This window comes from Petromyzon marinus, unplaced genomic scaffold, assembly GCF_048934315.1.
Source record: "Petromyzon marinus isolate PM22_M1 ecotype Great Lakes invasive population unplaced genomic scaffold, UKy_Petmar_22M1.pri1.0 PM_G_Scaffold_10, whole genome shotgun sequence".
NCBI classification, from domain to species: Eukaryota; Metazoa; Chordata; class Hyperoartia; order Petromyzontiformes; family Petromyzontidae; genus Petromyzon; species Petromyzon marinus.
The window spans coordinates 402305-415068 of record NW_027422651.1 but is presented as its reverse complement, the minus strand read 5'-3'; the positions used below and the strand labels follow the sequence as shown (position 1 = coordinate 415068).

At 50.2% G+C, this 12764-nt stretch overlaps 1 long non-coding RNA gene across 1 annotated transcript; it reads left to right on the top strand.

Moving 5' to 3' along the window:
* Nucleotides 1-7218: 7218 nt before the first annotated feature.
* LOC142908636 (uncharacterized) lies at nt 7219-12561 on the top strand. The gene is made up of 2 exons (XR_012931888.1): nt 7219-7363; nt 10890-12561. It is a non-coding gene; the product is annotated as an uncharacterized LOC142908636 (long non-coding RNA).
* The last annotated feature ends 203 nt before the right edge of the window (nt 12562-12764 follow it).

The following is a 12764-nucleotide window of genomic DNA, read 5'->3' as shown; positions in this document are numbered from 1 at the left end:
TGGTGGTGTTGATGGTGGTGGTGTTGATGGTGGTGGTGGTGTTGATGGTGGTGTTGATGATGATGGTGTTGATGATGATGGTGGTGTTAATGATGATGTTGATGATGGTGGTGTTGTTGATGATGGTGTTGATGATGGTGGTGTTGATGATGATGATGGTGTTGATGATGGTGATGTTGATGATGGTGATGTTGATGATGGTGGTGGTGTTGATGATGATGGTGGTGTTGATGATGGTGGTGTTTATGATGATGATGGTGTTGTTGTTGATGGTGATGTTGATGGTGTTGATGATGATGGTGATGATGATGGTGGTGTTGTTGATGATGATGGTGTTAATGATGGTGGTGTTTATGATGATGATGATGGTGTTGATGATGATGGTGGTGATGATGATGATGGCAACAACCCACCGCGTGTCCCCCACGTGTTCACGGACACGCCACTGGCACTGCAATGCACTCTGGGTAGCGCCAAGTGGGCGGGATTGTGGGGGGAGGGGGAGGGGGATTTGTTTCTCTTCCGCTCAACGTCGTGGGTTTTTTGCTTTGCGTTTCATTTTAGTTATTTTTAATTTAATTTTTATTTTCTATCTACGTGACTTTACCGAAAGAACCAGGAATGTGAACTGCATGAAATATAAAGCGGGTCACGTGCACGCCTCTCGACCAATCGAAATACGCGGCGTTTTTTTAAACCAAGGGGCGTTTCCCCACCCCGCCCCGCCCCCTTGCACCCCCACCCCGCCCCATTACACCACGCCCCCTTACACGCCGCTCCGCCTCCTTCCACCCCGCCCCTTGCACCCACTCCACCCCGCCCCCCTCCACTCGCCCCGCCCTCTTCCACTCCGCCCCGCCTCCTTCCACCACGCCCCCTTCAAACCCCGCCCCTCCTCCACCCGCGTCTCTCCGTGACGGTTTGAAGGCCCAGTTCAGTTTTCAGTTTATTTTAGCCCTGTGAGCGATTCGGCTCTTGAATCGGGTGCAACCACAACAAACAAAAACACGAACAAGAAAAACATCTTAAAGTGACTATGTGACTGTGCAAACAGAAAATCCATGAAAAAAACAGCAAAATATTCCTGAAAAAAGTAGCCGTACACCAACGCTGTGTGCAAAAAATCCCAGTGGGATGCAAGTCAAACAACAACCACAAAAACTTAGATTAAGGCCATCAGTTTAACTCCGTACTACAACAAAACAAACATGTCCAAACCTAAAAACGTTTTCCAAATCACCAAAAAATAAAGCCATAATTGCAGCGTAACAGTGATCACAGGGACTGTGACCGAATTTTACAATTAACTACATAAATAACATGTAACACCAAATCCTAGAGCCATAGTTGGCTGCATGAGTTACTCCACAACAACAGAAGCATCGGTCTGAGTATCAAATTACTCAATGTACCTTTAAGATCAGCACGCTAAATCAAAATACAGATAATACTTTGCAGCGTCATCCGGAGCGAAACATTTTATTTTATGTTACGCCAATGAATAGCAGTGGCAGATAGGGGTGTACAACTCCTCGAGAGCAGTTTTGAGAGAAGATCTCATTGGTAGCGATTCAAGTTGCAGTTTATTGGCAATAGCATTCCAGACTCTGGGGGCATCAATAGCAAAGGCCCTTCCTACGGCAATAGGGAATGTGAAGCTGGTAAATGAGCGAAGACCTGAGGTCAAATTTGTTATTTGAAATAGAGTGGAGATCCAGCAGGTAGTCTGTGGATTTTTTGGTAAGTACATCGTGAATAAATAAGATCTGGTGCACAAGCCGTCGAACATTAAGAGACGTTAAGTTTGACCCAATGTAGAGATCACAGTGGTGAGTCCTATATGTGCAGTTCAATGTAAATTTTAAGGCCGAGTGATAGATGGAATCAAGCTTCTTCAGTACAGTACTTGGGGCTGATTTATACACGATGTCACAGTAGTCAAGTAGAGGCAGTATGGTAGCTTTTATCAATTCCAAACGGAACATTGGGGGGAAGCAGTGCTTGTGTCGATACAGAAAACCAATTTTTATTTTTGTCTTTTTACCAATATAATCAATGTGATCTTCAAAATGCAGTTTTGAATCCAGGATGACCCCAAGATACTAATAGATCTTGACTTGCTCTATTTTATAATTATTTAAGGAATGTAATTGGGGAAACATGACTTCCTGCTTTAGTCCTGGTGAGAAGCATAGCACCTTGGTTTTGTAGGTATTCAGGACTAGTTTAAGAGCAACTAGCTGATGTTGTAGTTTGTTGAAATCACCCTGTAGCTTAGCAATCACGTCATCCGGAGAGCGGCCAGCAGTAATCAGTATTGTGTCATCTGCAAAAAAATTTACCCTGGAATGATCCAGGTCAGTGCCCAAGTCATTGACATAAAGAGAGAAGAAAAGGGGGCTGAGGATGGAACCCTGTGGAACCCCTTTTGTTATCTTAACACTGTTTGACCTCCAACCATCTGTGAATACAGTTTGGGTGCGAGAAAAGAGGTAATTTTGTAACCATTTTACTGTGTTTTCGGAAAAACCGAGGCAACTTAATTTACTAAGCAGGGTGTTGTGGTCTACTGTATCAAAAGCTTTGGACAGGTCTAGAAAAAGACAGGTACAGTACTGCTTATTATCAAGGCTACTGTAAATGTGATTCAGAGAGTCTAATGCAGCAGATGTGGTGCTGTATTTTTTTCCGAACCCAGATTGTTTTAGATGTAGTAGATTGTTGGTGGACAGGAAACTGCTAATTTGGTAGGTCAATAATTTTTCAAAAATTTTCATCAACGGGGACAAAATTGAGATAGGTCAGTAGTTATTTGGATCATCTTTAGGGCCCCCTTTGTGAAGTGGACGGACATAGGAATGTTTCCATTCTAGAGGAACTGATGCTTCTTTGATGGACAGGTTGAAAATATGGGCTATAGGTTTGTATATTAGGTGACCAACAGTTAGTAGAGCAAAGACGGGAGTACTATCTGCTCCGGAAGAGGAAGACCCTTTGAGGTAAGACAGTTGTTTCAGAACATTACTTTCGTGGATTGTCTGGAAACTAAATTCGTTTAATGTTTGGACAGGGGTGTAGGAATTTGCATGAGCAGAGGTGACTCCCAATACATTATAAAAAAAGATTACCAGCTTCAGAAAAATGAAGGTTAAAATTGTCAACTATTTTTTGGGGATCTGAAAAATATTCCCCATTTCGGTTAAGCTCAACGGGCAGATTGTCTGTTTTGGATGCCTTTTCGATATATTTGTTTTCAAGAAAATCCTGGCATTTCCATGTGATTCCAGGAGAGTGGAGGAAAAGTAGGCATTTTTTGCATGCCGTATTTTTTTGACGCATCTATTCCTTAAAATCCTGTATTCTAGCCAGTCATTGACCAAATTACTTTTCTCAGCACATGCCCAAGCCTTGTCCCTAGTTTTCATTAGCTTTGTAATCAAATGATCAAACCATGGTGGGCGGTTGCATTTAGTTTTAAATCTAACCAACGGAGCATGTTTGTTAAGAATTTGGAGAAACGTGTACCTGAAAGTCTCCCAAGCCGTAATCAGGTTGGGGATATCACAGACCTTGTCAATATCCGAGTGAAGCACATTATTAGCAAATGCCTGAGTGCTGAAGTGATCATAGAGTGCTTCTCAACCAATTTAGGGGGGCTTTGGGTCTGGCTGATGATCTCACTCCAAAAATGAAGGAGTGATCACTAAGGTTATTACCCAGAACACCAGTCAGTGTGAAATTGTGAGGGGCATATGTCAATAGGACGTCAAGCAGAGTTGACTGTCCCGAATATTTTAGGTTGGGTCTTGTGGGGACATTTATTAATTGAAACAGATTAAATTCATCTGCAAAATGTGTGGCCACGGCCGGCGGGTTTAGCCAATTCCAATTTAGATCACCCACTAAAACTATTTCACCTTTAGGGAGGCGCCCAAAAAGCTCTCTCAGTGCAGACGCAGCTTCAACATCCTTCCCACTAGGCGGTCGATAGCAGCACACTACCAATATCTGTTGATTATTTGGGAGCGTTATTTTGAGAGCGAGACCTTCAAAGCAACATTTTTTAAACAAGGAGTGAGCTAGTGAACAAGCTCCTCAGCCGCCACCATTTCAGTCTCCGACCGCCAGCGCTTCCTCTGCGTCTTCGTCATCAACAACTCCAAGTCCTTCGAGGACATCCACCAGTACAGGTGGGTCGGTGTGTGTGTGTGTCGGACTTAACGCATCCACAAGTACAGGTGGGTGTGTGTGTGTTGGACTAAGTGCATCCACAAGTACAGGTGTGTGTGTGTGTCGGACTTAGTGTATCCACCAGTACAGGTGGGTCGGTGTTTGAGTGTGTCGGACTTAGTGCATCCACAAGTACAGGTGTGTGTGTGTGTCGGACTTAGTGCATCCACAAGTACAGGTGTGTGTGTGTGTCGGACTTAGTGCATCCACAAGTACAGGTGTGTGTGTGTGTCGGACTTAGTGCATCCACAAGTACAGGTGTGTGTGTGTGTGTCGGACTTAGTGCATCCACAAGTACAGGTGTGTGTGTCGGACTTAGTGCATTCACAAGTACAGGTGGGTCGGTGTGTGTGTGTCGGACTTAGTGCATCCACCAGTACAGGTGTGTGTGTGTGTGTGTGTCGGACTTAGTGCATCCACAAGTACAGGTGTGTGTGTGTGTGTGTCAGACTTAGTGTATCCACAAGTACAGGTGGGTCGGTGTGTGTGTGTGTCGGACTTAGTGCATCCACCAGTACAGGGGGGTCGGTGTGTGTGTGTGTCGGACTTAGTGCATCCACAAGTACAGGTGTGTGTCGGACTTACTGCATCCACCAGTACAGGTGTGTGTGTGTCGGACTTAGCATCCACAAGTACAGGTGGGTCGGTGTGTGAGTGTGTCGGACTTAGTGCATCCACAAGTACAGGTGGGTGTGTGTGTGTCGGACTTAGTGCATCCACAAGTACAGGTGTGTGTGTGTGTGTGTCGGACTTAGTGCATCCACAAGTACAGGTGTGTGTGTGTCAGACTTAGTGTATCCACAAGTACAGGTGGGTCGGTGTGTGTGTCAGACTTAGTGCATCCACAAGTACAGGTGTGTGTGTGTGTCGGACTTAGTGTATCCACAAGTACAGGTGGATCGGTGTGTGTGTGTGTCGGACTTAGTGCATCCACCAGTACAGGGGGGTCGGTGTGTGTGTGTGTGTCGGACTTAGTGCATCCACAAGTACAGGTGTGTGTGTGTGTCGGACTTAGTGCATCCACAAGTACAGGTGTGTGTGTGTGTCGGACTTAGTGCATCCACAAGTACAGGTGGGTCGGTGTGTGTGTGTGTTGGACTTAGTGCATCCACCAGTACAGGTGTGTGTGTGTGTGTCGGACTTAGTGCAACCACAAGTACAGGTGTGTGTGTGTGTCGGCTTAGTGCATCCACAAATACACGTGGGTGTGTGTGTGTCGGCGGTGGGTGGCTTACTGCAGCTACCATATCATGTGTCTTCTGCTGGAAGAAATAAAGCCTCCAGTTAAATTTTTGACTTGTTACACTGGTCTACAGCCAAAATGCTTTCGAGAAATAAACATGTAGTCCAACTTTACTAATTCTGTGTCACTGAGCTGTCCACTTGACACAGATGTTCCGGTGTGTCTGTTCCACCTGAAGAAGGAGACTTGTGTTGCCTCCGAAACGTCGTGATTTAATTGTTTTCTTTTATTTTGTTTTATTTTATTTTACCTCCGTGACTCCACCGTACAAATTGATTCTCAACATTGTTTCGTGAGGATTCGACTCCTTTTTAATCGCATTAAGAATCGACTCCCATTGACTTGCATGGGGAATCGGATTGTAGAGTTGTATTAGAAATCGATTGCTCATTGAATTGCATGAGGAATCGACTTAGAGTCTGAATCAATTCCTTGTCGACTTGTGTTTGGAACCGGTTCGTCATGTGGAGTTGGATCCGGGTCCGGGGGGTTCAGCATCGCCTGGTGAGTTTACACTCAGCGCTCACCACTACTCACCACTAGTACACTCACCACTACTCATCACTAGTACACTCACCACTACTCACCACTAGTACACTCACCACTACTCACCACTAGTACACTCACCACTAGTACACTCACCACTACTCACCACTCACCACTACTCACCCCTAGTACACTCACCACTACTCACCACTAGTACACTCACCACTCACCACTAGTACACTCACCACTACTCACCACTAGTACACTCACCACTACTCACCACTCACCACTAGTACACTCACCACTACTCACCACTCACCACCAGTCACCACTAGTACACTCACCACTAGTACACTCACCACTACTCACCACTACTCACCACTACTCACCACTAGTACACTCACCACTAGTACACTCACCACTCACCACTAGTACACTCACCACTAGTACACGCACCACTACTCACCACAAGTACACTCACCACTCCCCCACTCCCCCTCCCTCCCCCCCAGGACGAGGGACTTTGTCACCACCATGGCCAACGCGGCCTTCCTGTCTCACGCTCCGCACCCTGTCCCTGATGCTGTCCCTGCTGCTGCTGCCCCTGCTGTCCCTGCTGCTGCTGCCCCTGCTGTCCCTGCTGTCCCTGCTGCTGCTGCCCCTGCTGCTGCCCCTGCTGCCCCCGCTGTCCCTGCTGTTGCTGTCCCTGTTGCTGCTGTCCCTGCTGTCCCTGCTGCTGCTGCTGCTGCTGCCGCTGCCGCTGCTGTCCCTGCTGCTGCTCCTGCTGCTGTCCCTGCTGCTGCTGCCGCACTGCCGCTTGGCTCCCCGCTGTGCCGCTGGTGGCGCGGCTTCCTGGGCGCTCTCAGACGCTGCTGCTGCTGCACCACCACCAACACCACCGCCGCTGGCTGTGGTGTTGGTGGTGGTGGGGGTGGTGGTGTTGGTGGCGGTGGTGGCGGTGGTGTTGGTGGTGTTGGTGGGGGTGGTGGCGGTGGTGGTGTTGGTGGTGGTGGTGTTGTTGGTGGTGGTGTTGGTGGCGGTGGTGTTGGTGGTGGTGGTGTTGTCGGTGGTGGTGTTGGTGGCGGTGGTGGTGTTGGTGGTGGTGGGGGTGGTGGTGTTGGTGGTGGTGGCGGTGGTGGTGGTGTTGGTGGTGGTGGTGGCGGTCGTGGCGGTGGTGGTGGTGGTGGTGTTGGTGGGGGTGGTGGCCGTGGTGGCAGTGGTGATGGTGGTGGTGGGGGTGGTGTTGGTGGTGGTGGCGGTGGTGGTGGTGTTGGTGGTGGTGGTGGCGGTGGTGGCGGTGGTGGTTGCGAGCAACCCGAGGAGTGGGCGGTGGCGGTGGTGAGGGCGGCTGGGACGCCGCGCTCACTCCTCACGCTGCTCACTGACCGTGAGGACGACGACCAGGTGAGACCATGGGTGGGGCGCACAAGGATATGTGTCTGTGTGTGTAGGTCGACTCAGCCTCAAATGAGTACCTGGAGCGATGTGTAAACATCGCCGCTAGGGAGACAAAGGCGGCCGGGCATGGTGCTGGCCACCCACCCCCTCATGTGCCGTGCTGGCCTTTAAAGGCGCTCGCTAACAGCACTTGCTCCTACAGTCTGTTAAGGCTATACGGGGTATCTTTGTCTGTGCGCGGCACGGGCTAGAGAAGAGATGGAGTGACGTGGTACAAGAGGATGTGGAGCTGAGTCGACTTCCCGATGACTGGTACCAGCGGTGTAAAAATCGGCCTCTGTGGAGGAGGCTCGTGAAGGACGCTACTGGGCAGTTGGAGGCAGTCGCCCTCCAACAACAACGTCAGAGAATGAGGAGGCTTACCGCAGCCTTCGCTCGGAGGTTCGGAGAGCCGTGAGGTGCTGCAAGGATGGGTGGTGGTCGCGGGGTGCTGAGGAGATGGAGTCTGCCTCAGTGGCCCGTGATCACAAATCTATATTTAACTCCATCAAAAAAGTAACCTGCAGCGTCACACCTATTACCATCATTAGGGGAAAAAACGGTGATCCAATCTCCGACCCCCAGGAACAGGTTTGAAGATTTGCTGAGCATTTTTTGGGAGGTCCTAGGGGAGGGGAAATCCCCCAACCTGGAAAACATCGTGGGACAAAGTGGGGATAACCCTGCTGAGGCTGCGGTGCCTCATATATTGGAAGAGGAAGTCACCCCCTGTGAGTGGCTGGCTGAGGTGCCATCTGTTGAAGAAGTACTGAAGGCGATCCGGAGTCTGAGACCAGGAAAGGCACTGGGTAGAGATTATCTCCCAAGCAAAATGCTGAGGGAGGGTGGCATTTGTGCACAGACTGCCCTATATGACATCATAACAGCAGTCTGGACCACTGGACGGGTTCCGCAGGATTGGAAGGATGCCCTGGTGGTCCCCCTCTTTAAGAAGGGGGACCGCACAGACTGTAACAACTACAGGGGCATCTCATGCCTCAGTGTGCCGGGAAAGGTCCTGGCAAGGATTATTCAACATCGCCTTGCCAGGCACGCTGAGGCGAGGCTTGCAGAGCCCCATTGCGGTTTCAGGAAAGGACGGTCCTGCAAAGATGCCATATTTTCTATCGGTCTGCTACAGCAGAAGTGTAGGAAATTCTACATCTCCGCTTTTTTGACCTGCTCAAGGCCTATGATACCATCAGTAGGCCTGGGCTCTGGTTTGTTCTTAGTGCTTTTGGAGTCCCTAACCCTCTGCTCATGGTCATTAAGGACCTTCATGATGGTGAGCGGGCCCGGGTAGAACTTCGTGGCCGGGGTGCGACAGTGATGTCCTCTGGCTCCCACATTATTTAACATCTATTTTGACCACGTAGTTCGTGAAGCCTTCAATAGCTGTACCGGGGGAATCTCCATTTGGTACAGATATAAGGGAGTCTGATCGATGCCCAGGTGTGGTCAAGGGATGGCTCCCTATTGCTCAACCACGTTATGTATGCCGATGATTTGGTAATTGCAGCTCATTCAGAGGAGGAGTTGGAGATGCTGGCTGCTGAGACTGGAGCGTGCCACTAAGAGATGGGGCCTTACCATCACCCCCACCAAAACTAAGCACCTGCCTGGGTATTTTGTACCATCGGACACTCCACCCCCACAACTCCCAATCGGTGATGGGGCAGTTGTGGAGAGAGTAGAGAGATTCCCATATTTATTTTTTACCTACGGGACTTTACCGAATAGAACCAAATAGTATGAGTTTCCCATACCTGGGCAGTGTGCTCATGACCGGCTCCAGTTTAACAGCAGAGGTCTCACTCCGAATCAGTCGAGCAGCAATATCTTTTCATCGGTTGCGTGACGCTGTGTGGAAGCTACCTGTTCTATCGCTCCGCACTAAGCTTCAGGTCTTCTCGGCCACGGTCATTCCCTCCCTTCTCTACGCTTGCGAAACGTGGACCCCCCTAATGGAACATCTTCACCGGTTAGAAACAGTTAGGCTGGCCTGCCTACGATCCATCCTGGGTTTAACCAGACTGGATTGTGTGAGGAGCTCACAAATCCTTGAAAGATCTGGGCAAGGTCCCATCGGTGAGCTCCTCCGGCGGGCAAGGCTGCGATGGCTGGGTCATGTAGCCCGCATGCCCAGCCACCGCATGCCGAAACAGCTTTTGTTCGGCCGGATTGAGGGGGCTAAGCGGGCGCGGCACGGGCTAGAGAAGAGATGGAGTGATGTGGTACAGGAGGACGTGGAGCTGAGTGGACTTGCCGATGACTGGTACCAGCGGTGTCAAGATCGGCCTCTGTGGAGGAGGCTCGTGAAGGATGCTACTGGGCAGTTGGAGGCAGTCGCCCTCCAACAACAACGGAGGGCGGAGGAGCGACGCTCAGAACAACGAGCGGAGCGCCGGGTGGCTAAAGCACAGCAGGTTGGCACAGTAGGGGGCACAGGTGGTGCATCAGCCAGTCATCTCAGTCAGTCGACCCGTGGCACCTGGGTCTGCCCCGTGACCTCCTGCCAGCGGGCGTTCGACACTTCACGTGGCCTCAGGGTGCACATAGCCTGGCACAAGCGTCGTGGTGACGTCACCGCCACTTAGTGGCGAATGGCGGTTGTTGTTGTTGTTGTCTGTGTGTGTGTCTGTGTGTGTGTGTCTGTGTGTGTGTGTCTGTGTGTGTGTCTGTGTGTGTGTGTGTGTGTCTGTGTATCTCTGTGTGTGTCTGTGTGTGTCTGTGTGTATCTGTGTGTGTCTGTGTGTATCTGTATGTGTCTGTGTGTATCTGTGTGTGTCAGTGTGTGTCTGTGTGTATCTGTGTGTGTCTGTGTGTATCTGTGTGTGTCTGTGTGTGTCTGTGTGTATCTGTGTGTCTGTGTGTGTCTGTCTGTCTGTGTGTGTCTGTGTGTTTCTGTGTGTCTGTGTGTATCTGTGTGTCCGTGTGTGTCTGTGTGTGTCTGTGTGTGTCTGTGTGTCTGTGTGTATCTGTGTGTGTCTGTGTGTATCTGTGTGTGTATATCTGTGTGTGTCTGTGTGTGTATCTGTATGTGTGTCTGTGTATGTGTGTGTGTATGTGTGTGTGTCTGTGTGTCTGTATGTGTGTGTCTGTGTGTATCTGTATGTGTGTCTGTGTGTATGTGTGTGTGTCTGTGTGTGTGTCTGGGGAGCGGTAGTGTAGTGGTTAGCGCTACACTGCGCTACGAACCCGGCGACTCGATTCCCGCTCACGGCCAACACCGGTGACGATTATTTGAACCGGTCCCGGTCCTGGGCCTCCCCTAGGTCGACTCAGCCTCAAATGAGTACCTGGTGCTGTGTGTAGACATCGCCACTGGGGAGACAAAGGCGGCCGGGCGTGGTGCTGGCCACCCACCCCCTCGTGTACTGTGCCGGCCTTCATAGGTGCTCGCTAACAGCACTCGCCCCTACAGTCTGTTAAGGCTACACGGGGGATCTTTGTCTTTACCTTTGTGCATCTGTGTGTGTGTGTGCTGCATCAGGACGGCATGGAGCCAGGATGTATTTGCAGCGAGGGCTTTGCTCACCGCTCTCTGGGCTCACCGCAAGCTCCACGCCAGCTACAAGAATGACGGCTGGGACAGGGAGCACTTCCTGTCACAAAGATTCCTCGAGCAGCAGCGGCGTCAGCGTCAGCGGCAGCTGTGGCAGCAGTGGCAGCTGTGGCAGCAGTGGCAGCTGTGGCAGCAGTGGCAGCAGTGGCGTCTGTCGCAGCGGCCGCAGTATCAGCGGTAGTAGGAGCAGTCGTGGCTGTGGCGTTGTTGATTTTGTTGTTGATGTTTATGATGTTGTTGTTGATGATGTTGATTTTGATGATGTTGATGATGTTGATTTTGTTGTTAAAGATGTTGATGTCGTTCGACTGGTGGGCTATGGGAACGAGGTAACGACGGTAGAATCTGCCGGTGGAGCGAGCCTCTGGAACAAGCGAGACCGTTCGGGAATTGGGGAGATGCGTGGGAGAATCGGGGCTGTTGCAGTGGAGGTCTCCGCCTGTTTGAGTGAACGCGTTTCTACAGTAAAGAAACCATCTCAAGATAAGTGTGACAAGTCTTCATCGCACATGCAATGAATGCACTTGGCACACGCCACACACTCAGAATGCAATTTGACTCGACGCAATCCATTCCTAGAATGAAATTGTTCCGCCGTCCACCTGGTCACCAAATAGTCCAGTGGGTTTATGAACAAACACATTCTCTTGCGGAGGGAGCTGGTAGGAACGTTGGGTTGCTCGGTCAATGGCTAGGGTCAACGGCGGCACCACGTGGTGTATTCCGCAAATATGCCCGACTGTGAGGGCGGGCACTAGCTGGCGTGAGTAGGTTACACGTTGAGTTTAATAAGGGCACCACGGGGTGACCAGCCCCTCCCCACCCAGCCCCACCCCTCCCACCCAGCCCCACCCCTCCCACCCCTCACCCAGCCCCTCCCCACCCTCCCCTCCCCACCCAGCCCCTCCCCACCCTCCCCACCCAGCCCCTCCCCACCCTCCCCTCTCCACCCAGCCCCACCCCTCCCATTTTTGGATGCACGACGGACGGACGGACACAATAATCCCCTGTGGGCTGGTGGTGTAACCAGGAGGTTCCTCCCAGTATCATTGAGCTTCAAATCTAATTGATGCGTAGATTCGAATCGCAACCCTTGCAGTCACTAATCTACATAGTCAACACAGTTTGATTGTTTTTTTTATATGCCAATTAGGACATAGTTTCATGATGTTTAAGTCTCAGTGCGAGTGATATACGCTCGTCATTGCCTTGCTGCTGCTGCTTGAACGAGCGGTGGGGAGCGGTAGTTGTAGTAGCGGTCAGCACTGTGCCGCGCTACGAACCCCCGGACACCCGAGTTCGATTCCTTCCCACGGCCAACACCCAGTGACCAATAAAAAAAAACGTCTGCAATTCTGTTTAACTTCCAGTAGTAGTAGGCTTCTTTAATAACGAGGAATAACGTGAACAATAAACATCTACATTAACATTCAGAAGTTGTAGGCTTCCGTGACCAATGTTGACCATAATAGACGTTGTTTTTGGGTTAGATCGTGTCGTATTATTGCTCTTTGGTGTTGGCCCCACTTTTGTATGCTCTGGTGGTGTGTGACGTTACGGTGTTGTAATTAAATACACATTGACGACAATGTAAAATAAAGCAGTTTGTTTCGTGTTGTTTCTTTGCTGGTGGGTTGGGGAATTGAGAACATTCCACACATGGAGTTATTTCCTTGACGGTGGCTTTCATAAATAGGTGGGATAGCAAGATGAGTAATTTTATTATCACTTTCATGTGATCACACGACCAGGTTTCACATGTCTGCATGAAGTCTAGGGCAGTAAGACTGTTTTTAGAGTGCT